The sequence below is a fragment of the Giraffa tippelskirchi genome, chromosome 8, assembly GCF_054371585.1.
Source record: "Giraffa tippelskirchi isolate mGirTip1 chromosome 8, T2T-mGirTip1v1.2.pri, whole genome shotgun sequence".
Taxonomy (NCBI): domain Eukaryota; kingdom Metazoa; phylum Chordata; class Mammalia; order Artiodactyla; family Giraffidae; genus Giraffa; species Giraffa tippelskirchi.
The window spans coordinates 164,233,175-164,257,179 of NC_137282.1; the positions used below are offsets into that span (position 1 = coordinate 164,233,175).

The following is a 24,005-nucleotide window of genomic DNA, read 5'->3' on the forward strand; positions in this document are numbered from 1 at the left end:
ATGGCACATAGCAGTTGGTATAAGAGTCAGATTAACAAATACAAATAGGCAAAACATACTTAATAACAGAAGTAGACTTAGAAGTTGTACCATAAAGCAAAATCCAACATTATGTCATATGTAATCTAACCGTAGAGCTTCCCACATAGCGCAGCGGTAAAGAATCCACCTGCCAAGCAGAAGACTCGGGTTCGATCCCTGGGTCACAAAGATCCCCTGGAGGAGGGCATGGCAGCCCACTCTAGTGTTCCTGCCTGGAGCATCCCCATGGACAGAGGAGCCTGGCGGCTACAGTCCATGGGTGGCAAAAGAGTTGGATACAACAAGCAACTGAGCAAGCAAGCAATCTAACCATTAACATAAATGATGGTGAAAGATATTAGGCAAATACAAACCAAAAACTTTATTTTTAATATTATTTAAGGCTGATTTTGCAGAGAAGGCAATGGCAACCCACTCCAGTACTCTTGCCTAGAAAATCCCATGGACGGAGGCGCCTGGTAGGCTGCAGTCCGTGGGGTCGCTGAGAGTCGGACACGACTGAGCGACTTCACTTTCACTTTTCACTTTCATGCATTGGAAAAGGCAATGACAACCCACTCCAGTGTTCTTGCCTGGAGAATCCCAGGGACGGGGGAGCCTGGTGGGCTGCCGTCTATGGGGTCGCACAGAGTCGGACACGACTGAAGCGACTTAGCAGCAGCAACGGCAGCAAGGCTGATTTTAGAGCAAAAGTATTAAGTCAAGCAAAGAAGGTAAATGTATTAAATTCTATAAACCATATAATATAATACCTACATTCATAAATCAAGTTAATAGTTACTATAAGAAGAAATATACAGAAGTGCATTATTCTCAGAAAACTTTATTTCACGTGTCTCAACCCAGGACAGATCAAGTCATCAGAAGAGATCTAATTAGTACAGTGAGGCACAGCACCGCAGTGACGGGACGCGCCGTGCAGGTAACCTGCCGGGTTCTGACAGATGGTCCTCCCCAACTGATTTGTCACCTGGATGGAAGTAAGCCCCTGGCGCAAACTTCCCGAAACCCCACGGGCCAGCTCCTCTCCCCAGCTGCAGTCCAGCCAGACCCGCACAGGTGACACTGGGCTGTCCACACAGAGCCCCAGGCGCGTGGAGGAGGATCCCAGCTGCACACGACCAGAAGGGAGGGTAATGAGGTTCCCATTAAACAGCCTTGTCCTTTCCCTGAGTTTCCTTCCCTGAGGACGACCTCAGGTCCTACCCCCTCTTTCCCTACAAGACCTGCAACAATTCCTCCCCAAATCCACTGAGTGGCTTTGCAGAGCCCACTCAGAGCCTCGAAGTGATACCCCGCCTTTCCTGGGGTGGATCTCATCTGTAGGTGGCTGCAGATCCCACCCCCAGACGTACACGCCCAGGTCTGCTTTCTTAGGAGAACTTTCCCCGTACAGGGTCTAAACTGGGCTTTTTTTCGAAAGGTTTTTAGCTACTACCCATCGCAACTCTGAGTCTACGGTTACAGAAGATACAAAACTGAACTGAACTTTAGCTCCAATGGAGATGGAGAAGCCAGGTCCCTGGAAGAACAGGTGGCCCGTCCAGTCCTCAAAGCTGAAGGGCGGTCAGCCTGTCCTTAGACTTAGAGCCTGACCGTCTCACCATGAAAGGGCACCTCCCAGAGAGGACCGCCTCTCTGATTAAATTGGCTCCTTCATCTTTATTTTCTCTCCGATAAACTGAAGCTACACTTTACCCTAGAAAATTCAAGCGGCTTCTCTGAGGACGCAGGCTGTGAATGTGTACACACTGTGTGTTTCTTGGAAGAAAGAGCTCTAATCAGTTCAAGGTGTCGCTCTAACAAGGTCGAGTTTTGACCCCGATACATGTCAGTGACTAATGTCATGCATTTCAAAGCAAACTGTAGCCCGATATTGTCTGGGTAAACCAGGCATGTAAATTAACTCAGCCGTAAAACCTTCTTAAAAATTTTAAAAGAGACGGGCCTTGGCAAGTCATTAAACTGCAGAACAGCGTAAGTGCTTCAGGCTGTCAGCGCTGCCCGCTGCCGGCCTGGAGCTTACGGTGGCGGCACCCGCAGCCTGGCAAGGCCGGCGCCTCTGCGGCTGTAGGTTCGTCCGCACTTGTTGCTAAGGTCGTTCACGCTGACCCCGCTCTCACGGAGCAGAGGACACAGAGAGGACCAGCTGAGGTGAGGTGTGCGCCCAGCCCCACCTCCGGCCTCCGGCTCCTGGGCTCGGCCGGTGTAGAGGAGGCGGCAAATGGAAGGGAAGGGACGGCCATTCGTCCTTTTTCTGTCCAACACAGCCGACTTTATGGCCAAGTAGACGATAGCGTCTTAACCCATGAGTGGCAGCTGGTGAACTACATGGTATTAATGTCACGCCCAGAAATCTGAAATTGCTTTTTGTTTTGGTTTGGTTTTTAATATAGAAACACATTTAAAATATATTTTTCTGGTAGGGAATGAGATTGGCATAAAGGTAAACAACTGGCAGACTGTTCATAGCAATGAATTTGTGCAGTGGATTTTCATTCCAAAACTTCAGAAATTAGAGACTGTTCACCAGATGTTGTTAAAAGAATTTTTTTTTTTTTACTAATTAACTACTAAATTGCTAAAAGGTACACTTTGGTAAGTCCTCTCTTAGCTGAAAATGTCTGTGTATTGTTAACTGTTTATTGAATAGAGTAATTATACTGCTTTTGCTGTTAAATGATATTGACATTTTTGAATGAAGGCTTTTGGTCAAGAGAATTGAATGTGCCTTCTGGCAGTAACCTTACATGTGACATTGAAACAAACAAACAAAAAGCTTGAACATTTGTGTTCTTTTTCTCATTTCTCTTCCCCAGATTCTCTGGGTGTGATTCATGTCAGATCATACCTAGACATGAGGACGTTGTCACTTATCACAGAGATGTTCACGGTATATCACTCGTGAGCTGGTGGCTGCTGGAGCTGGGGTCCATTTAGCCATGAAACAGCTGCTTTGCAAACGCTGGGGCAGCTGCTTGGTGATGGCAAAAAAGGGAAAGATGATTCTAAAATAGACAGTACAACCACCATTCTTGACAACATTGCCAGAGTGTCATGCTTTGTACAATAGGCTTCTTAGGACTAGGGCTCCACAGCAGGGGGAAGCCAGTCTCCGGGTGGAATTGTCAGTTTGCTGCAGACCTCTTTCTCCACGCAGAGCATTCTAGTTTCAGAACCTCAGCTTATCTGTTATATGACTGGCCCTCCACAAAGCAGCTATAATCAGGCCACAGGAAGAGGGTCGCGGCGGGGCCGCTGTGCTCTGACACACTCCTTTCTTCTCTGTCCCCGTTCCCGCTGCGTAACAGAGCGTGACAGAAACTTGGCTCCACTGCCCCCCAGAACTCCTTCCTCCCTTAAAGACACAGTTCTGAGTCCTGTGGAAGACACGAGTTGAATGCAGCCCTGTCTCACAAGGAATCTGTGCTGTAGTTTTCATTCCAAAATGCAAGGCAGATTTTTTCTTTTAGGTTTCCCTGTCAAAAAGTAGATTTAGACGTCAGAATCAGTCAAATACAATCTCATGCAAAGGTCTAACAGCAGCTGCGTCTACCCAGCAAAGCAGCAGTTGACAAACCAACTCCCTTAATCCAAGCCCGAGTCTGGAGGCGTTTATTCTTCTTGAGTACCCAGAATGGCTCTCGGGAAAGCCCCCGGGCGGCCAGTTTCTCAGTGTGCTGTTTGCTTTGCTCACGGAAAGCCTATTCCTGCACAGTCAAGGCTCCACCATGAGGCCGAGGGGTCTAGGCCCTGCCGGTTTTCTCCTCAGCACGGCTGCTGGGATGGCCTGAAATGAACAGGGAGACTCCCGCTCTGCAGTTCCAGAACAGGCCCCTGATTCAAATGATCTCTGCTAGCTATGCAAACAGGCCTGGAAACACAGAGGGAATTGACAAAGGCTCCAAGTTCATCGCAGTACAGGTGATAAAACCATAGGGCATTTGTGGTGGCAAATGGGTAGATCGAACGACTCAGAGTAGGAGTTCAGTCTGGAAAGACGTGTGGGTGGCTGGTGGTGGGTGGACATGCAGGACGGTTGAGTTAGCCAGGCAGGTGAGGGTGACTGCCAGCGGTCCGGCAGGCTGGTGCAGAACCTCTGGGAGTGGACAGGGGATGATCTTACCTTGGCCAGAGTCAGGCAACGGAGTCCCTGGGCACGCTGAGGAGTGTGACTTTCATCCAAGTGGCAGAGGTGTCTTTGGCGAGTCTGTGTTTTAGAATGATCACCCTATGACGTTATGGAGGTGGGTCGGAGGGACAGTAAAGAGAGACCAAGTGGGAGGAGAAGTTCTGAAAATTTCAGGCCAAGCCTCCTTGTTGGGTGGACGAGGATGGTGATGAAGTGGGTTCAGGTTGCTGCCTCCATGGAGGGGCTCATCCCAGATGCGAGGAAGAAGGAGTTCGATCTGAGACTGGATGGTCTTAGAGAAGTGCTTGTGAAACGCGGTGTCTGAGGGACTCTCCTGGCGGCCCAGTGGTTAGGATGCTGCACTTTCACTGCCAAGGGCACAGGTTCAATCCCTGGTGGGGAGCTAAGATCCTGCAAGCTACTCAGTGATGCCTAAAAAACCAACAACAACAAAAAGACATCATAGCTGAATTTCCAGCAGATGGGTATAGAATTCAGGGAGGATCACCAGAGCAAATATATGTATTAACTGAAAAGTGAAATCACTCAGTCGTGTCTGGCTGTTTGCGACCCCATGGACTGTAGCCTACCAGGTTCCTCTGTCCCTGGGATTTTCCAGGCAAGAATACTGGAGTGGGTTGCCATTTCCTTCTCCAGGAGATTTTCCTGACCCAGGGATTGAACCCGGGTCTCCCGCATTGTAGGCAGACACTTTTCTGTCTGAGCCACAATGTATATATATAATATGTATAAAATAGGGGCTTCCCTGGTAGCTCAAAGAATCTGCCTGCAATGCAGGAGACCCCAGTTTGATTTCTGGGTCGGGAAGATTCCCTGGAGAAGGGATAGGCTACCCACTCCAGTATTCTTGAGCTTCTCTTGAGGCTCAGCTGGTAAACAATTCGCCTGCAATGTGGGAGACCTGGGTTCCATCCCTGGGTGGGGAAGATCCCCTGGAGGAGGGAACAGCTACCCACTCCAAACTATACAAATATGTATTTTATATAGAATTATTCTACAGCTTTAAAAGTAATACAGGCTTATTTTAGAAAGTTTAGACCAATCAGCAAAAAGTGGAACATAAGCTCTGCAGTGGGGCTGGACATATGGATTCAGCATTAAATGTCCTGAACGATCATTGCCCTCTAGTTCACATGTGAAGCATACATTTTCAGAGATTCATCATATGATAAAATGCATTTAAAAGCAAAACTTATCTGTATACAAGACGTAGTTTGACTTTCATAAGCTGAGAAGGACCTTCAGAAACCGAGTCGCTATGAGAAGGAAGAGGTTTGTATTAACTGCACAGAATCTAAATAACATTCACATCAACCAGACTGAGGCTTTGGGTACATGGGAACATCTCTGCCACTCGCCCGGCCCAGCAGGCCCTTTGGACATGGTACCAAAACCTCATAGCCTCAGGCTCATCTACAGTTGACACAACTCTTATGAACACCCTTCTATTGTCTATGGGTGGAATTCTAAGGTCTCAGGTAGTAATCACCCTCACACACAAGCAAATCCAGGCTCCTAAATCCAAGAAGAATTTGGCTCTGTCTTTGGTCATCTCTACAGCTAATGTGCACGATGAGGTGGATCCTGCCTGAGGCGAGAGTGAAAGCCAGCCCCCACCATGTCCATAGGCGCGTCTCACCCGTGTGAAACCCACGCACTCCAGCTCTTTGAAAGCAGCCCGATTTGTCCAGGGGTGCGTTCCACGAAGTGTGAAGTCTGGAGTGGACAGCTAGATGCCTTCTCACACATAACCTCCAAGGTCTAGACAGAGGACCGTTGCACTCAAATGCCTTCCTTCCCTGTTCATGAGGGCTGGCAGGAGGTGCTGGGGAGAAGCCACACTTGGGGGGCCCCAAGGGACGTGGGTAAGACGCTGTGAGTCCATTCCATGGAGCAGCATGCAGATGCAAGCGGGGGCTTAGGATGCTGAGAAGCGGGAAGACGCCCCAGTGGGGCTGAGTCTTGACAACAGACATGGAACAGGACCCTTGAGGACCCTCTTGGGTTTAAGAGCCCCCACCCCGGGACCCCTGTCTCCTGAACTCAAGGGCCTTGCTCCAGGCCTCCCCGGAGCCCCAGAAGCCCAGTTTCGGAGTTAATAATGAAGAAAACATGGATGCCTGGTGGGCAAGGGACCGGAGGACAAGTTAAACAACAGAGCAGCCAGTTCAGGACCTCGGCTCCTCCCTGAAGGCGCAGGAGACAGTGTCTGACATGCATTCCTAAGTGGTGTCATGGAAACCAGACTCCCCCTGATGGAAACTGCTGACCATAAGCACATGGACCCCTGACAGGTTAAGACCAGAAGGTTGAGGATGTGTCCTCCCAAACACCACCCTGTCATCCACCCACCACCCACCAATCAGGAGGGTGTCCACAAGCTGATCACGCCTCCCAAAACCCTCTCCCTCCTCCCGTTGTTAGAATCCCTTCCCTGGCAACCGCCACCAAGTTCTGGTCTTCCGAGTGTGAGCTGCCCATTCTCCTTGCTGGGAGCCTTCAGTAAGCTGAGCTTTCCTTCAGCACAACCCCAAGTTGGTAGGTCGGCTTTGCCGAGCAGGGGACCCAGTTGAGTTCAGAAACAAGAGGTCAGGGATGAAGACAAGTGGTTTAGTTGTTGAGATGGTATCCAAGGTGTCGGTCCTGACAGTGTGGATGCTGGAGACAGGGTGAGCGAGGTACATATGGAAGCAGAGATTCCAGGACAGTTCTCTGGAATGCAAGCAGGTGGGATCTAGAGAAAGAAAGAGCCCATGGAGGAGAAGGGCCAGCCCCCTTCATCGAAGGGTTTGTGAGGGAGGCACAGAGGGAAAGCCAGGCTTCAGATGAAGACGGAGGAAAAATGTTGAAACAAGTGTTCAAGATATAAAGGAGTTCACTAAAAATTAAAAGAAGGAGTCATAAGAATAGTCCAACTACTATTTCAGTTCAGTTCAGTTCAGTCGCTCAGTCGTGTCTGACTCTTTGCGACCCCATGAACTGCAGCACACCAGGCCTCCCTGTCCATCACAAACTCCCTGAGTCCACCCAAACCCATGTCCATTGAGTCGGTGATGCCATCCAGCCATCTCAACCTCTGTCGTCCCCTTCTCCTCCTGCCCTCAATCTTTCCCAGCATCAGAGTCTTTTCAAATGAGTCAGCTCCCCGCATCAGGTGGCCAAAGTATTGGAGTTTCAGCTTCAGCATCAGTCCTTCCAATGAACACCCAGGACTGATCTCCTTTAGGATGGACTGGTTGGATCTCCTTGCAGTCCAAGGGACTCTCAAGAGTCTTCTCCAACACCACAGTTCAAAAGCATCAATTCTTCAGTGTTCAGCTTTCTTTATAGTCCAGCTCTCACACCATACATGACCACTGGGAAAACCATAGCCTTGACTAGACGGACCTTTGTTGGCAAAGTCATGTCTCTGCATTTAGATAAGGAATTAATTAATAAAAGCAAAAGGCCAGCGACCCATATTAAAGCTGCCAAGCACTTCCTGTCAGGCATGCCTGAGGCTGTATCACCCTCTTCCCCTCATCTGGGTGCTGGCTGTTGACATGGAGGTAAATGCTTCACTAGGTCACTCTTTGCAAATCACAATTTTAAATCAAGAACTTAGCTTGACTGCCCGACATCTTGTTAAATGAATTCTAATTGATGGCAGCATTTAATGCCCTTCGGCCAGAACTTCAAACATAAGGGTAGAATTATGGGAACTGACCCACTTTCCCAGGGTTAAATCTCCTCCCACATAAAAGCCTGTTCTCCATCAGCGAAGCTTCATAAGCCAGTCACACATTTAAACACTGATAGACTTCTGACGTGAGGTGAAAAATTGACTTACGAGTGAAGTACTTTCCCACTAAAAACTCTCCTAGACGCTTTCTAATTTGGTGCATCAGGAAAACCGAGGAAATAGGGATCTGGCTTTGATGCTGTCATTAAATAAGTCCTAGGAAGGAACATATTACTTTTGAAATTATTAGACCTTAGTGGCGCTTAACTTCTCCTTGCTCTTATTTCCCTTGCCATATTCTAGCATTTTTCTTTAAAAATAACTGCTTTCCCTTGTTACAGAACACTCAGCTGATGGCAGCGCCTGGAAGCCTGATTTTTCCCCTTTGTCATGAAATTATTGGCATCATATCATCCAGAAAGTGTTCGCTGAATAAAAGAAGCCAAAAGTGTTACAAGACCATCTTTTAGAACTAGTTGTTCTTCTTACAGTGGCAGTCTAATATAAAGCCTGGACGACTGGATATCCATAGAACCAGTCCTTGGAGCAGGCGGTGTGGCGGAAGTGCCGGGTCCTGGAGGACGCCTGCCGGCCTGGCCGAGAACCAGGCCCTGGTCGCCAGGCGGAGGTTGGCTCTGGGGCCTGTGGGAGGGTCCTTTGGGTCTGTGCTCGGCCCGGGTACCTCAATTTTACGTCTTAATGGACTGCCCCCAAGATTAGAGGGACAAAGCCAGGACCTGTACCGCTAGAAGATTCGCTGGGAGACTAGAAAGCAGCTGGAGTTGGGGCCTTGCTTCCAGCCAGGAGGGAGCGGGACACAGGAGAAGGAGAGGCCCACTGCACGCCCCGCCCCCTCACCTTGGTGCCGGCACTCACCGTCTGTTTATTCCCCGAATTATCCACACATTCTTCCCATCAGGTTGTTTTAGCTTGATGTGAAATACCTTTACTGAAGTCAAACCCATGTCAGAATATCAAGGGCAATTTCAATTTAGAAAATGAACTTTGTTGCCCACAAAAAGCACAGTTAATATGTTAATATCTGTGTATCTACAGTCACCCCAGAGGACTTGCTTTCACAGCAGTTTCACAATAACCCGCCTCCTCTGCCTCGTCGCCAGCACCCTGCTCTTGGGGAATCAGAGAAGCCCTGAGCGGGGCCTTGTCTGATGCTCAAGCTGCCCGTCTCCCCGCTTTGCCATCAGACCCTAACAGGTGACCCTTCGGAATCACCGGGATCGCTGAGAATGACAGGCAAGTTTCTAAAAACCAAATTCACAAACCCCAGGCAGTGGCCACACGCGGGGTTTTATTTTAATTTTCCAGTATTTGAAAATGGTCCCAAATGGGAAGCGTGAAGCGCTCATTTCCAGGAAGGGCCGCTCAGCAGGACAGGTGTCCAGCTCCCCGGACAACCGCACTGAGGAGGCCAACATTCAGTCCAAACTCAGAAACTTTGTGTCATATTTTTAAAGCGATTTCCTTAATTTATATTATAACCAAATAATGTTTTATTAATGGAGAGTTGTTTCTGACAGCCCACAAACCACTTATAGAAGATGCCAGCTGTTGAAATAGTAAAGTTAATACTTTCTCTCTTAAGTACTTGAATAAATTAAGATAGATGTTGTGATTTGCAATTTTAATTAGATTCAACTGAAGCATACCCATAGCCTTCAGACCTGGTGTCCTGAGGACAAGAGCAAGCCAAGAGCAAACGGCCTCCCCGCAGCTCTCAGCGGCAGGACTCTAGACTGGCCACTCTGCCTCCTGGTCATCCAAACCCACTTGGGCACCCCGCCTGGGCATCTCCGCCCCTGCTGGTCCTTCCACACAAACAGCTCCAGCCTTATGCCCACGTCCAGGTCTCTGCGCCTTCTCTCAACGTCGCCATTTCATGCGAGCCCCTCCCCAGCTCCCCCGCCCCCCGGGCCTCCTTCCTCGCTGTCTTCTTTGGTGAGAAGATTCAGGTTCTGTTCTCTTAGCAAACATCAAGTGTACATCACGGAGCAGTCACCGTCTCCACGCGAGGTCCTCAGACCTCACCGTCTTACGGCTGGACGTCTGTGCCCCGGTCTGCACCCCGCCACGTCTCTCCTCACTTCTGTTAACACCCGCTTTGCCTGTCTGGGAGTCCTGTGTTCAGTGCACAAATATTTACAGACATCATATCCTCTTGCTGAACTGACCCTTTGTCACATAGTAACTTTTTGGTCTCTCCTCACCATGTTTGGCTTAAAGTCCTCAGCACTTGCTTCCTCACAGTCCCTGTCGCGTCTGACATCTTCACACTCTTCACATGTTTTATTGTCCGTGTTCCCTGCTGCACTGTAAGCCCTGCGCCTGCAGGGAGTTCCATTTTGTTCCTGCTGCGTCTCCAGCACCGGGAAGAGAGCCCAGAACTCAGCAGACAGCAGGGAGTGTTCTCAAATGAGCGGATAGAAGGTGGCCGCCCAAGCTCACCCGCTTCAGGTAGTAACGCCGAGGGCCTTCGGGGAGGCTGGGGTGTCTGACACTGAGGTTGTAGGGTGGCTTCTGAGCCTCGCGGCCACATCAGGATCGTAGAGCAGGGGACACTCCTTAATGCTCACACCCCGCTTTGCCCACCTGTTGAATCAGGTGAACATTAGAGAAAGCTCCCTTACGTCAGCAGCTGTTGCCAACTCCCCCCCCAGTAACTCCAGGGCCGGCCCCCCAGAGCTGGAGCCCAGCGCCGGGAGCAGGCCCACCAGCAGTCAGCAGCCACCTCTCTCGGGCGCTTCCACACCGTGTTTTTTTCTCCTCACTTACAATCCTTAAACCTCACCTCTGCGGCTTCTCCTGGTGAGAGATCTAACTCCTGGCATTTTCAGTGGTGCACGTTCACTAAGGAATGATGACGGCAGTTAGGATCAGGACGGGAGGGCTGAGGCCTGCATGGTGACTAGGAGCCCTGAGTGATGCGACAGGCCCCCCAGGACGGGAGCCCTGGCCCAGACAGCTCCCGCTGGCAACACAGGATCAGTCCTTTCTTTGCAGGCTCAGCCGTGAAACCTCAGTGTCGCCCCAGCATGAAGAGTAAACGGTGATTTGAGTGGCTTCCTCTGCTGCCCGCGGTCCTGCCTGGCACCCCTTGAGCGGGCTCCCCCTCTTCATCTGGAGATTGAGGATACCGAGAGCTTACTCCTGGGGTCCCCAGAGGCATCCGTGGGACAGGTACTGTCCTGCCTAGGGCAGTCCTGCTGGACAGCGAGCCAGGAGCATCCAGTGTCCATGAGCAACACGGGGCCCGGCCCTGCCTCTTCTCAAGGTGACCACAGCCCACAGCACGTGAGCGGTGGCTGGGATCAGGATGGGGGCGCCGAGGGAGCCTTTCGCTTGTTGCTATTTGTACCCTCAAGAAGAGCCGAGGTTTTATTGTTTGCTTTGTTTTAAATCGGATAGTTTATAAACAGAAGTAACACTGATACACCGCAAATGTGGGGCGCCTTCCAAAGGATTCCGTGCTTCCAAGTCCCCAGAGGCGTTTGCTCCTTGCTCCCGCAGGTGAGACAGCAGCTGGCCGACCAGCGCCACCTCCTCTGAGAGCCCACGCGGCTGCTCCGGCCGCCAGAGTGAAAACAGAAGCACATGTTCGGAAAGGGACAGAACGCCGTGGCTCAGAACACACGGCTCGGACACCTGCCTCACAGAGGAGCTGCTACGGGCACCTCTTGGCCGGCCACCTGGCTTCCCTTATCTCGTTTATTATTATTAACCGTTTCAAAAACACTTTGGAGATTTTCAAGAAAGGGATAGATTGTGATCTCTGCTTCAAGTGTGGTCCAGCAGAGGCCCACTGGCTTTTTAAAGGTCCCAGAGTGACATGGTTCGTCTTAACTGATATTTTCCTTTTAAAAACAACGGTCCTTTTGGGGAGCGCCCAGAAAGGATATTAGGGATTATGTTTGAATAAAAACACTGGAACTTGCTTTCCTGTGCCCCCTCTTTTTCAGAGAAGAAATCCTCTTGGAATGTGGAAAAGAAATGAGTTTGAGCACGCTAAATCCAGGTCCCCCAGCCCTGACCAGCCCTCGCCACAGGTCAGCGCAAGAGCAGAAAGCCCGGGATGCTCACCCACTCTGGGAGAGGAACTGTGTGCGCCTGCCTGCGTGAGACAGGCGGGGGGTCTGCAGCTCGGGGCCTCCGGTGAAAGCAAGGGCTCACACACACATGTTCAAGAGCGCTCCCTGAGGGGGCCGTCTGGGCGATCCCTGGGCCCCAGTTCTTCTGGCTACAGCTGAAGAGCCTCTGACTGTTCAGACTCTCCCTGTGTGTGTATATGCCCCTAGTTGCTCAGTCATGTCCGACTCTTTACAACCCCAGGACTGTAGCCCGCCGGGTTCCTCTGTCTGTGGGATTCTCCAGGCAAGAATACTGGAGTGGGCTGCCATGCCCTCCTCCAGGGGGTCTTCCCGACCTAGGGATCGAACCCAAGTCTGTCACGTCTCCTGCCTTTAGGAGGCGGGCTCTCTACCACTGGTGCCGCCTAGAGGCCCTTGGACTCTCCCTAAGGGACCCCAGGTGCCAGGCTTTGCTGTGTTCTCCTAACTTGACGCTTACTGTACTGGCCTAATCAACCCCTGTCTGAGAATAACCTCCCCGCTTCATACTTGATTCTCTTCAAACCCTAAACTGTGATGGCCTCTCCTCACCATCCTCCAGAATGAACGTAAACTGCTGGGTTTCAAGACAGCCAAGGCCCGGCTCAGTGACACACAGGAGCGGAGGACCACAGGGACCCACGAAACCCGTTGCTTCAGCCCAAGCTTACCTGAGAGCACTTGCGCGGTGCTCACTCAGTGTGACAGCCTGTCTGTCTGCAGGGCTGGGCCACAGGTAACCTCGATCGTGATAGGAAAAAAACAGGTAGTTACTAGGGGTATTGCCTTCCCACACCGCCCCCCGCCCCACCCCTGAAAAACACAGGTGTTAGCAGTCTCCTGGGAACTGGTGAGAAGCTGATTTCCCTACCTGGCATAAGTACTTCTCCTGAATTCTTGTACTAACTGAATCATTTCACATATTAAAAATGTAATAAGTGCCCCCAGTTATGGAGAATTTTACAGCTAAAATGTAGAAATACCACAGTCAGGATATTTTATGAAAGAGCCAAAACACGTGGTAAATTAAGATTGATTTGCATTAAACTTTGCAGATGCCCAAATAATATAAAAAGGAAACACACTTTGCTTGAACCGCGTGGCTGATTTATTCGATTGTCCCGTCTGCCCTGACTCCTGCTTCTGATCTAACACCTGTAAATGGCCATGGAAATTGTGTATAAAACGTGCATTTCATATTGCAGAGGTAGGAAGTTCAAGCTGTATAAGAGTCTGAATTTTATTGGAGTTTCTTACTCACGCCTTTTCCCAGCCTTGAAAATGAGGTCAATCATTTTGATCACTTTTTGTAACTGGGGTTTGGCGGCAGTTGCCAAAGCAGTCAGCAAGCTGGGAGACGTTGCTGGGCGTGAAGCACAGCCAAGAGGTGAACCAAATGAGTCTGAACTTAATAGTCAACTTAATCTACTTTTAAATTAATTTCTTGAACAAACAGAAAAATTAGAGAAGCCCCCTGGTGGCTCCTGGAGACAAGGGGCAGGATGAGGAAAGGAAGGCCCCACGGCCCCACGGCCCCCAGGCAGGGGGGCTCTGTGCTTTCTTGGGTCCATCCCAGCTTTCTTCTCTCCATGGTGGGACTTGATCCACCGCAACAAGCATCCGAAAGCTAAGGCGTGGATCAGAGCAGCTCTTTCCCAGGCCACTTCTGTGCGCATCCCTCTGGCTGTGGACTCAGCCAGAGTCTTCTAGCCAGAGAGCTGGGCCGTGACCGTCCCTGCCGATGTGCCTGTGTCTCTTCTGGCTCCTGGTCTGGGCCCCCCTCTCCTCTCTCTCCATGTCTCCATCTTTGTGTCTCTCTGTCTCTCTTTGTGTCTCTGGGTTTCTCTCTCCATCTCTGTGACACTCGGTCTTTCTGTCTCTCCATCTTCATGTCTCTCCTAGCCTGTCTCTCTCTATCTCTGTGTCTCTCCTCGTCTCTCTGCCTCCGTCTCTCCACCTGAGGAGGATGGTACCCAGTCCCCATGACAGCGTCTAGGAGAAAAGTACAGCCTGGGTCTGGAGGAAGGGGAAGCAGCCTGAGTCCTCACCAGCAGCTGCAGCTGGGAAGGGGCTCCTCGGTCTTCATGTCTCAGGCTCAGCCACGCACGGAGAATCGCCCCAGAACGCCCCCAGCCAGACTCCCAGACACGCTGCCCCTGTTTTTATAAATGCAAGAAATTTCTCACTATTTTAAATCTAGAAAACAAGTGAGAGAGCTTTCCCGAGCACGTGCCCTTGGCCAGCGGGCCCGGACGCCCCTTCAGGTCTCCCTGGCACGCCAGCAGGGTCTGCGTGCCCTGCTGTGTCAGTCCACAGCCTTAGTCACAGGGACGCCACGGGCACAGGAGGCAGTGCCACTGTTATCTTTACTGTTACTATTATTGTGCAAAGCTCCTGTGGCAAAATTTTCAGTATCTACTTTCTAAGTTGACTGAATCTATTGCTGAACTAGAACTAGAATCTAACTATCTGAAAAACTCCATCTGCCTGCTGCAGCAGCCCCATACACTCTGTTTTGTGTGAAAACACTCGAATCTTCTGTTCTCCTGGTGCCTCCAGCAGTGGACAGGTGAGCTCTGACTGTGACAGACACGTGGGCATCAAAGCCTAGGGACAGGGTGACCCCAGAATGTTAAAGCTGTGTAACTCTTCCTCCTCCATAAATGCGAACTTCTCATTCTTTCTTTCTTAATTAAAAAAAAAAATTGCTCTTTATCTAAATAGCAAAATGATAACTATTATTTTAAAATTGACTTTTTAAAATCAAAGAAATGAAAGCAGAAATCTAACCGTTGTTACCTTTTCCTCACCTACCTACATCCTACATGAATCTAGGCCTTCATTTTCAAACCTCCTTTCTGCTGGCAGTTTGTGGCGAATGTCTGGGCTGCCCGTCCCACTGCTCAGGGTGTGGGCAAAGGTTCTGGGGCCTCAGATGTTGGCGGGAAGCTCTCGGGTGCTGGGCAATGACATTGGGAGATCCTGATGCAGGAACCTGAATCCCCAGCAGAAAGTGACTATTTCACCCCGTTTGTTTTGAGTTTCCACCACCTGTTAGTTACTCAGCTTCACTAACAGCCCTAATTTGCGTGTTATACTCTGTTTATTGAGCTTTACTATTGACAACAACCTGGACCCACAAACTGCTTAACTAGGAAAAGTCTGAACAAAATGAACAGGTCCTAGGATAGGTCTGGGCACCAACTGGATAATTACACATCCACTCACTGGAACTGCCACTCCCCCTTGGCCCAGTCACCAGACCCCACTGCTGGGCTCCAGTAACACAGCAGAGCTTTGGCACAACTTCAGGACGAGAAACCCCAAGGGTCACTGTGATCCACTTATAAATTATAATTTCCCTCTGTGTGGGAGAAAATATTCAAGACCTATATCATTCACATACTTAGCAATGAAAACAACTTATTTTTGCCCTACTTTCTCAAATTGCTTGGAGGTGAAAAAATGTTAAACGGATAATATCTTTCAACACTGAATTGATTTCTCAGCTTAATTTAAACATGGAAATTATGTGCCAGATGGCATAATCAACATGTTCTGTTGAAAGATTGCAATTTTATTCCTATAAGAAAAAATAAAATAAGCATTTTTCCACGTGGTCTACTCAGCAGGAAGGAAATTTTATACACGTTGCCTCGGACAATGCCATCTTTGACAAGAAAAATGACAATAGCTTTGAATGTATGAACGCAGCCCTTTGTTCCACCTGCCACAGGCCCGCACAGGAGGAGAAGGAGCCAACAGAATCATCACAGATGCAGTGAAATTATCCCAGAGCCGCTGGACACTTAAAGGCTTTCAGAAAAGCATTTCATTTCCAATCATGTCATAACTGTGTTTCACTCAATATCCTGAGCCTCATGCTATAAAATCAGAATATGCCCTGGTGCTCCCCTCTCAGGAGGTTGTCCAGGGATCTCCGGGTCTTGGGAGAGATGGGAACTGCCTGTTTTCACAACCCATTCCGTTTTATGTGACATTCCCACTCCTGCACGACCATAAAGCACTTGGCCAAGGAGCTCAGTCATGAGCTAAAGAGAAAAGCACGATGTTTACGGAGAGGGACGTGCATGGTTCATGGTGCAAACATCTGAGTGGGGGGGGGCAGGGGAGAGGAGGCGGGCATAGCCCAGCGGCTGATGGGCGACTGGGTTCCTGCGGGGAGAGCAGCACTCTTCCCACGCAGAGCAGCGGTTGCTAGGGAAGATGGGCCGCTTCTACTTACCGTGAACAAGCATTTTATATTAGAGCAGATCCTTGGAATCAAATGTGTTCCAATAAAGCAATAACCTCTCCAGTCTACACTTTATGGGTTCAGTCAACACTCATAAGGTCACAGGGGCAAGTTCTTCTTTCAGCTCCAGGTTGAGACTATACCCTCTAATCTTTAAAACACCTGTATTTTGATGCCTCATCAACTCTAGGCACCTCTGCCCCAAAAATGACACCCTGCTTGGCAGTATTTTGCTAAAATATGTTTTCCAATCTTCTCATATAAAAATAACTATTGAAGATGCATTCACTTATCATATCAAATACATCTCAGAAGAACCATATTATGTTTATTCAGGCATCCAAATCTTATTCTGGAGTTTCAATTTTTCCCCATCATTCTCATAATTACATACTCATCACCATATTCTCTTACCAGGATTGCATGATAGACCATCTTCTTTGAAGTTTACTAGGTGTCAAACAGATCACTATTTACACATGGTTCATAGTTGACAAATTGCACCAGTTGACATGTTAATCACTCCGTACCTGCGATGTTATAAGTTCCGCAGGTCTGGGGTCAAGTATAAATTTTCTAGGTGTTCCAACCATATGTCTATCCCCACACCAATGAAAATAGTATCAATCAAGGAAATTTATTTTCAAATGGTTGCTTTTTAGCTTACATTCTAGAGTAAGTAGCCCAAATAAGTGGAACATGGGGTGGAGGGAGCAGCTTTTATTTATCAAACAAAGCAACAGAAAAGCCGCACTTCAGGAAGTGAGCAGCATGAGGAAGGACGAGGTGCAGAGACTGCGGAGCCTGTGTCCAGAGCAGGGGCAAGTTTCCAGAAGGAGGCCGTGGCGTTGCTGTCGAAGGCGGTGCAGGGTCGAGGGTCCAGCTCATCAGAAGTCGCTGGTTAGGGGTTAGGCTGTGAGGTGAGTCTGAGCCCAAGGGCAGGGTTTGCGGTGTGAATCCGCCACAGGAAAAGGGGCAACAGAGAGTCTTCTGCAGAATTTAGAGCAATCGTTCTCCATTTTTTCCCCTTGGAACGAAGAGTGAATGCCTGCTCCATCATTGCAGCTCTGCCCTCAGTTCTTTAAGTACTATTGTGTTTCTCAGATCTTTGTGTCACTTTTGCACTCTACTTATTTTGCATCTGAGTGATATTGAGTAGCCTGTGTCCTAGTGTTGACTTTTCCCCAGGGCAGAGCCTGAGGAAAGACTTGGGTGCAGTGAGGGCTCAGAGAGACAGACGGGGGAGGCGGGCAGAGGGTGCTGAGCTGGTTGTGGGGACGGAACTGAGTTCTGCTGAGATCCAACTGGGAACCAGCTCAGCAGAAGTTCCCTCTTGAATGAAGCCTTACCATATTTAACAAGCGTCAGAATAATCATTTTCCTTAACGACCCTTCACAGACACACTGAATTGGAAACTCTGAGGGTGGGGCACAGCACCTGGGCTCTGAGACCCTGCGAAGGGCACTTTCCTGTTGCAGAGACAAGGATGGGGGTGAGCGCTAAGGCCATGGCACCCTCATTCCCACAGGGTCTCCAGTCAGAGAGGGCTCCATCTGAGAGGGTACCCACCAACAGGCAGCACAGCTGAGAGAGGCTGACCCAGGCTACTGGAGAAACAGTGATTATTTGAACATCAGATGGTCATCATCTAAGATCTGGATGTAGGTATGGAGCCAGCTGTGGCTCTGAAAACCCTGCAGGACAGAGGCTAGAATTTAAGTGTCAGGATCAGTTCTGCGGTTCTGGACTGACCTGTGGTTTCACATGAGAAAGACCCACAGCTGTAGAGGAAACCACAAAGGTCTGGGAACGGCAGGCAGAGGTAAACAGAGCCGCAGAGCATTCGGCAAACCATAACAAGGAACCACAGAAAAACACCGAGGGGAAGATTCATTCCCTGGCTGGGAACTTCAGTTCAGTCACTCAGACGTGTCTGACTCTTTGCTACCCCATGGACTGCAGCACGCCAGGCTTCCCTGTCCTTCACCATCTCCCAGAGCTTGCTCAAACTCATGTCCATCATGTCGGTGATGCCATCCAACCATCTCATCCTCTGTTGTCCCTTTCTCCTCCTGCTTTCAATCTTTCCCAGCATCAGGGTCTTTTACATTGAGTCCATTCTTCACATCAGGTGCCCAAAGTATTGGAGCTTCAGCTTCAGCATCTGTCCTTCCAATTAATATTCAGGGCTGGGAACTTACTGACTGTTTAAAGTCAGGGAGCGGACTGCTCAGAAGGGGAAGGGGGTCTCCTGGGTTTCAGTTCCACAAAGAAATAGCAGTTGAAGCCTACATTTTTATTTCCCATTAAGGCCAGTTAAGAATATAATACAGCAGAGGGGTTATTTCAGAATATGTCATTGTTTCACTTTGGATTTGGATCCCATTTTTACATCTCTGTAGACATTAGGAAGGGATGTGTCTTTGCAGACTTTGAAAAACACTGAAACTTTGTTAACAGACGTGCTTTTACAGGAGAAATATTCAAATAAGGAGAAATTTCACTTCTCCAGCTTCAGCGTTTGGCATTACCAGCAAGTCCACCACCTAGCAGATGATGGGCAGATCAAGCGATAGCTGCTGGGAAGAAGGTCCGCTCAGGGCTGCGGCGGCGTGTCCTCCCAGGACCCTTAGACTCCCTCTGCTGGCAGCTCCTTCAGAGCCAGGGAACAGGGCATGGCAGAACTCCATAAACAGAACTGAAGGTGGACTTTCGAGTCCCCAGACAGCTCCATGGCTAATGCCTCACCCTTGTGAGAAGAAAGTACCTTTTCCTTACTGCACTGGAAATATAGGGACAGGCTTTGTGGCAAATTCTAGCACAGCATTTGTTTAATCATTCTTTAAACTAGTGCTTAATATTATCATTTTAATGTTAATACTTATACATCCTATCAGAGACAGTGTTTAATATTCAAAGCACAGAAAGACAAAAGTTAATTCTTTAACTATGAATTGTCTGCTCTACAAAAATTAGGAAAACAGAAACTGTATATCTTTGCAAAGTTTTAGAACATTTAAAATTAGGAGAAACTTCAGTTCGCTGACTTCAGTTTCCTTGGCACCGTTGTTTAAGCACCAAGTCCCTCCCTGCCCAGACCACCTGGGACGAAGCCCCTTCCCACAGCCCCACCCCTCTGAGCACATCTGGACAAGACACTGCTGTCCGTCGGCGCTGGCTCCTGTGCCCGTCCCATCCAGCTGCCCTGGCCTCTGCCTCACCCTCACCCCCCGTCTCTCTTCAACACACACTAGCTTGTGCCACTTTCCGTCCCGTGATCAGCTGGACCGGCCCTGATCCAACGCACCCCTACCTTCCTCTGGCTACACCCAGTGGTCCTTCGATGCACTTCCTGCTTCCTAAGGGGGTCTGGACCCCTCTGACCCCCCAGGTCATGAACCTCCATTGCTGCCCACTCCAAATAGAAGGAAACACAGTCCCCAAGGCCAGCGAGACACCGGGTCATCCAGCACCGGCCAGACCTCTGCTCCCACCCCCCACCTGCCCCTCACACCCCCACACACACACCCTTCACACCCTTCCACACACACACCCCTCACACCTACCCCTCACTCCCCCCCCACACACCCCTCACACCTGCCCACACACATACCCCTCACACCCGCCCCTCACACCCCACACACACTCGGCCCCCACACATGCCCCTCACACCCACCCTTCACACCCAACCCCTCTCACCCCCAACACACATGCCCCCTACACAGGCCCCTCACACATGACCCCTCACACCCCCCCACACACACACCCTTCACACCTGCCCACACACCCGCCCCTCACACCCCCACACACACACCCTTCACACCCTTCCACACACACACCCCTCACACCTACCCCTCACACCCCCCCACACACACCCCTCACGCCCGACCCCTCACACCTGACCCCTCACACCCACCCCCAAAACCTGCCCCTCATACCCGCCCCTCACACCCCTCCACACACACCCCTCACACCCCTCCACACACACACCCCTCACACCTACCCCTCACACCCCCCCACACACACCCCTCACACCCGACCCCTCAAACCTGGCCCCATCGGCCCCTCACACCCGCCCCACCCCACCCAACCCTCACACCTGCCCACACACATACCCCTCACACCCGCCCCTCACACCCCACACACACTCGGCCCCCACACATGCCCCTCACACCCACCCCTCACACCCGCCCCCCCCACACCCCACACACACCCCCAAAACTCACCCTTCACACCCACTCCCCTCACACCCACCCCCCACAACTGCCCTTGTGTCCCTGCACCGTCCACTCCCTCTGCACCCCGTGGTTCCTGCAGCTGGCTCCTCCCCTCTCCTCCTCTGACCACCCCATCAAAGCAGCCCCCCTCCCACATCACCTTCTCAACCTCCAGGCCCCTTCCCCATCTTGCATCATCTCACCAGCTGCTGTGTGGAGGGCGCTCCAACAGCGGAACGTACGCTCATCCTGGTCAAGGGTCTCTTCTTGTTCAGCCACCACCAGGTTTGGGTGCCAAGTGTTCATGACGGGGCCTGTTTAGTGAACCAAACAACGAAGGAGTCAGTGGTGCGGTGAGCTGTCTGGGACTGTGCTGGTCACCCCGCTGGACCCCCTGTATCCAGGGCCTGTGCCTGTGACCAACCCCACCTCAGCTCCACGTCCCCGGCACCAGCGGGACTCCCACTCCTGCTCTCCTCCTGGCTCTGTCCCAGCGGCAAACAAAGGATGAGTGGAGACAAACGTGGAGGCGATTTCAACGGTCCAGGGAAGAGCTAAGTGCCTGAGACACGGCCCCAGGACGGCTGCTGGAGAGCAAATACACTAGAGATATTGCAGCAGTAGAACTGAGCATCTTGGTGAGAAGCTGGGAGAGTCCCCGACAGCAGGGCTGCAACAAAATGCCACGGACAGGGCTGCTTCAACAACTCACATTTAATCCTCCAGTTCTGAGGCTGGAACCCGAGACCAGGCGTCCTGCTTTCTTCTGAGGCCTCCTCTCTCTTGGACTTGTTCGTGGCCACGTCTCACAGTGTGTGTCTCTATATGGACAGCAGTCCGCGGGAATTAGGGCCCCACCAGTGACCTCCTCTAACCTTAATTACCTCCTGAAACGTCCATCTCCAAATACCACCACACTGGGGTGAGGCTTCAACATGAATTTGTGGGGAACATGATTCAGTCCATAACAGGAAGAAGACTCGTTTAGGTTAAGAGGCATTTATAATAATTTCCAAAATGATATGAGTTGCCTGATTGCTCTTCGTTGCTATTACGATGTCTTATTTATTTTATATATTAAGGACATTCAGTTCAGTTCAGCTCAGTTGTGTCCGACTCTTTGCAACCCCATGGACTGCAGCACGCCAGGCATCCCTGTCCATCACCAACTCCTGGAGTCCACCCAAACCCATGTCCATTGAGTCAGTGATGCCATCCTCTGTCGTCCTCTTCTCCTGCCTTCAATCTTTCCCAGCATCAGGGTCTTCTCCAGTGAGTCAGTTCTTCATATCAGGTGGCCAAAGTATTGAAGTTTCAGCTTCAGCGTCAGTCCTTCCAATGAATATTCAGGACTGATTTCCTTCAGGATGGACTGGTTGGATCTCCTTGAAGTCCAGGGGATGATCAAGAGTCTTCTCCAACACCACAGTTCAAAAGCATCAATTCTTCGGCGCTCAGCTTTCTTTATAGTCCAACTCTCACATCCATACATGACTATTGGAAAAATTAAGGACGTATGGTCATTTTAAAGGGCAGGAAAACCTTCTGTTACTTGAAGAGCACGATCTATAGATTAGCTTTAGAACATAGGATCCCTCAACTTCCAAACGACACCTGCAAACCTCTTTGAGCCAGTTTCTGCGTCACTTGGATGGATGTGTCTAGCGGCTTCACTCCTTAAGCACCTGAACTATCACCGCTGCCTCTCAATTCTTCTTGGAATGATTGGGAAGTGCTGAGGACACCATGGTCCCTACGGAGGTGCCAGCTGAAGGCTGAGGGTTTGAAGATCAGAGTTTGCACACCCCAGGTGGGACGACCTGAGTGATGGAGCCAGGGTGCTGTCCCCAGGGGTCCCTGCACCTCCTCTATTCCTTCTCCCGCAAAGCACACACAGGCCACTTCTGACCTCATGGAAGCCCCTCCTGCCCCAGCCTCCAAGACCTCCACATACCACCCTCCACTGTACTGACTGCTGGGGCAGAAGCAACACAGCCAAGCACGCCTCTGCTTGAAGCTCATCGCCCTCCAGCCAGACGGGCCCTCCTGCACCTCTCCTGACGCCTCCACTTCCCCAGGTGCTCTGTGCTCACAATCGTCCTCAGGACCCTTGCTCTCAAGATCACATCTGTGTCTCTAGCTCCGTCCTTGCCTGGCAACTCCGGCTTGACCTTCATCCACGCAACACCTTTGAGCAGGATTCCTGATGGTCCCCTCCAGGCGTCTCCATCACCACCCTCGGCACCAAATTCACTCTTAATAATGATAATAATACCCACTAATACATATACGCCTATTAGAGGCACATCCTGTTCTCAACAGGAAACCTGCTCATTTTTAAGGTTTCACATGTTCTGCTCTGGGCTTCCTTTGTGCCTTAGTTTCTTAGGAAAGTTCGTTCTGTAGACGGAAGTAGCACAATCACTGGACAAGGTCCCAGCTACGCTCCCATCACAGACCTGCCACCTGTCGGACCACGGATGCTGCGAGTCTGCACCTGAGCAACTTTGCCCCACCCCACGAGAGCTGTGCTTCCGCCTCCGCAACAGGCTCAGGTGACGGAGATAATTCCCGCAACTTCGCACCCAGGAAAGAGAGCCCACAGGAGATGCCACCTCTCAAAACTGCAGCGGGAAAACTATTCAAACACAATCCCAAAAACAGGCTTTGGCTGCAGATGCAGGGGGTCTGCGATGCTCCAGTCCACTCTCCCAGCCCCCCTCCACCCCACTTCCAGCCCTGGAAGGCACCCCGTGACGGGCCCCATCCCAAGTTGGTGAGCACAGGGCGGTGGCTGCGGACACGTGTGTCCCTCCATCCCAGCTGTGGGGGTGTCTCTGTTGAAGGGCTCAGGCAAGCGGCTCAGTTTCACAGCCATCAGGGCTCTGGGTAAACATGCTTGACTGATTAATGATAACAGCTCTTAAACCCCACAAACGTTTCCAGTACCCAGAAATGTTTATTTTTTATACTAAATTAAATTCATTTTTCCTCTCACTCCCTCTAAGGAAAATGGTGACAAATTTAAATCCAGAGTGGCCTGCTCCACTGGAGGTGACCCTCTGCCGTGACCTCTAAGCAGGCTCTGGTGTGGGGTTGTCTTTCAGCGGGAGGCAGGGGAGGGGGTTGAAGGGCAGGAAAAGGGAAGTCCTAGGCAGCGCCCTGAGCCCACCTCTCAAGCAACAAGGAACTGGATGAGTATTTCATATTTACCACATACGTGGTGAACAATTACTTAGATGGAAAAGAAGGAGACAAATCCTTCAGGAGCAACTGCCTTGTGCCAGACACCATGATGCTGGAAACAGGAGACGTGGTCTCCACAGCTGACAATCTGAGGGGTTCATGTGCCCAGAGCACCACCAGGCGGAACCAGGGCTTCTTCACACGAGTCTCTCGGGTCCCAAAGCCCATTTCTATCTCTGCATGTTTATCCACACTGCCTCCACTGAGGGGGGCAGCAATACCCTCTGATTTATACAGTGACTATTTTAT

The 24,005-nt window shown here is 50.5% G+C and overlaps 1 long non-coding RNA gene across 1 annotated transcript in view; it reads right to left on the reverse strand.

Moving 5' to 3' along the window:
• Positions 1-24,005, reverse strand: part of LOC145517647 (uncharacterized) — a 61,420-nt gene that overhangs the window by 20,739 nt on the left and 16,676 nt on the right. The window contains exons 3-6 of the long non-coding RNA XR_014062229.1: positions 21,223-22,004; positions 20,714-20,824; positions 14,086-14,193; positions 12,709-12,778 (exon numbers count right to left, since the gene is read on the reverse strand). This is a non-coding gene — a long non-coding RNA (uncharacterized LOC145517647). The remainder of the gene's footprint in view (positions 1-12,708; positions 12,779-14,085; positions 14,194-20,713; positions 20,825-21,222; positions 22,005-24,005) is intronic.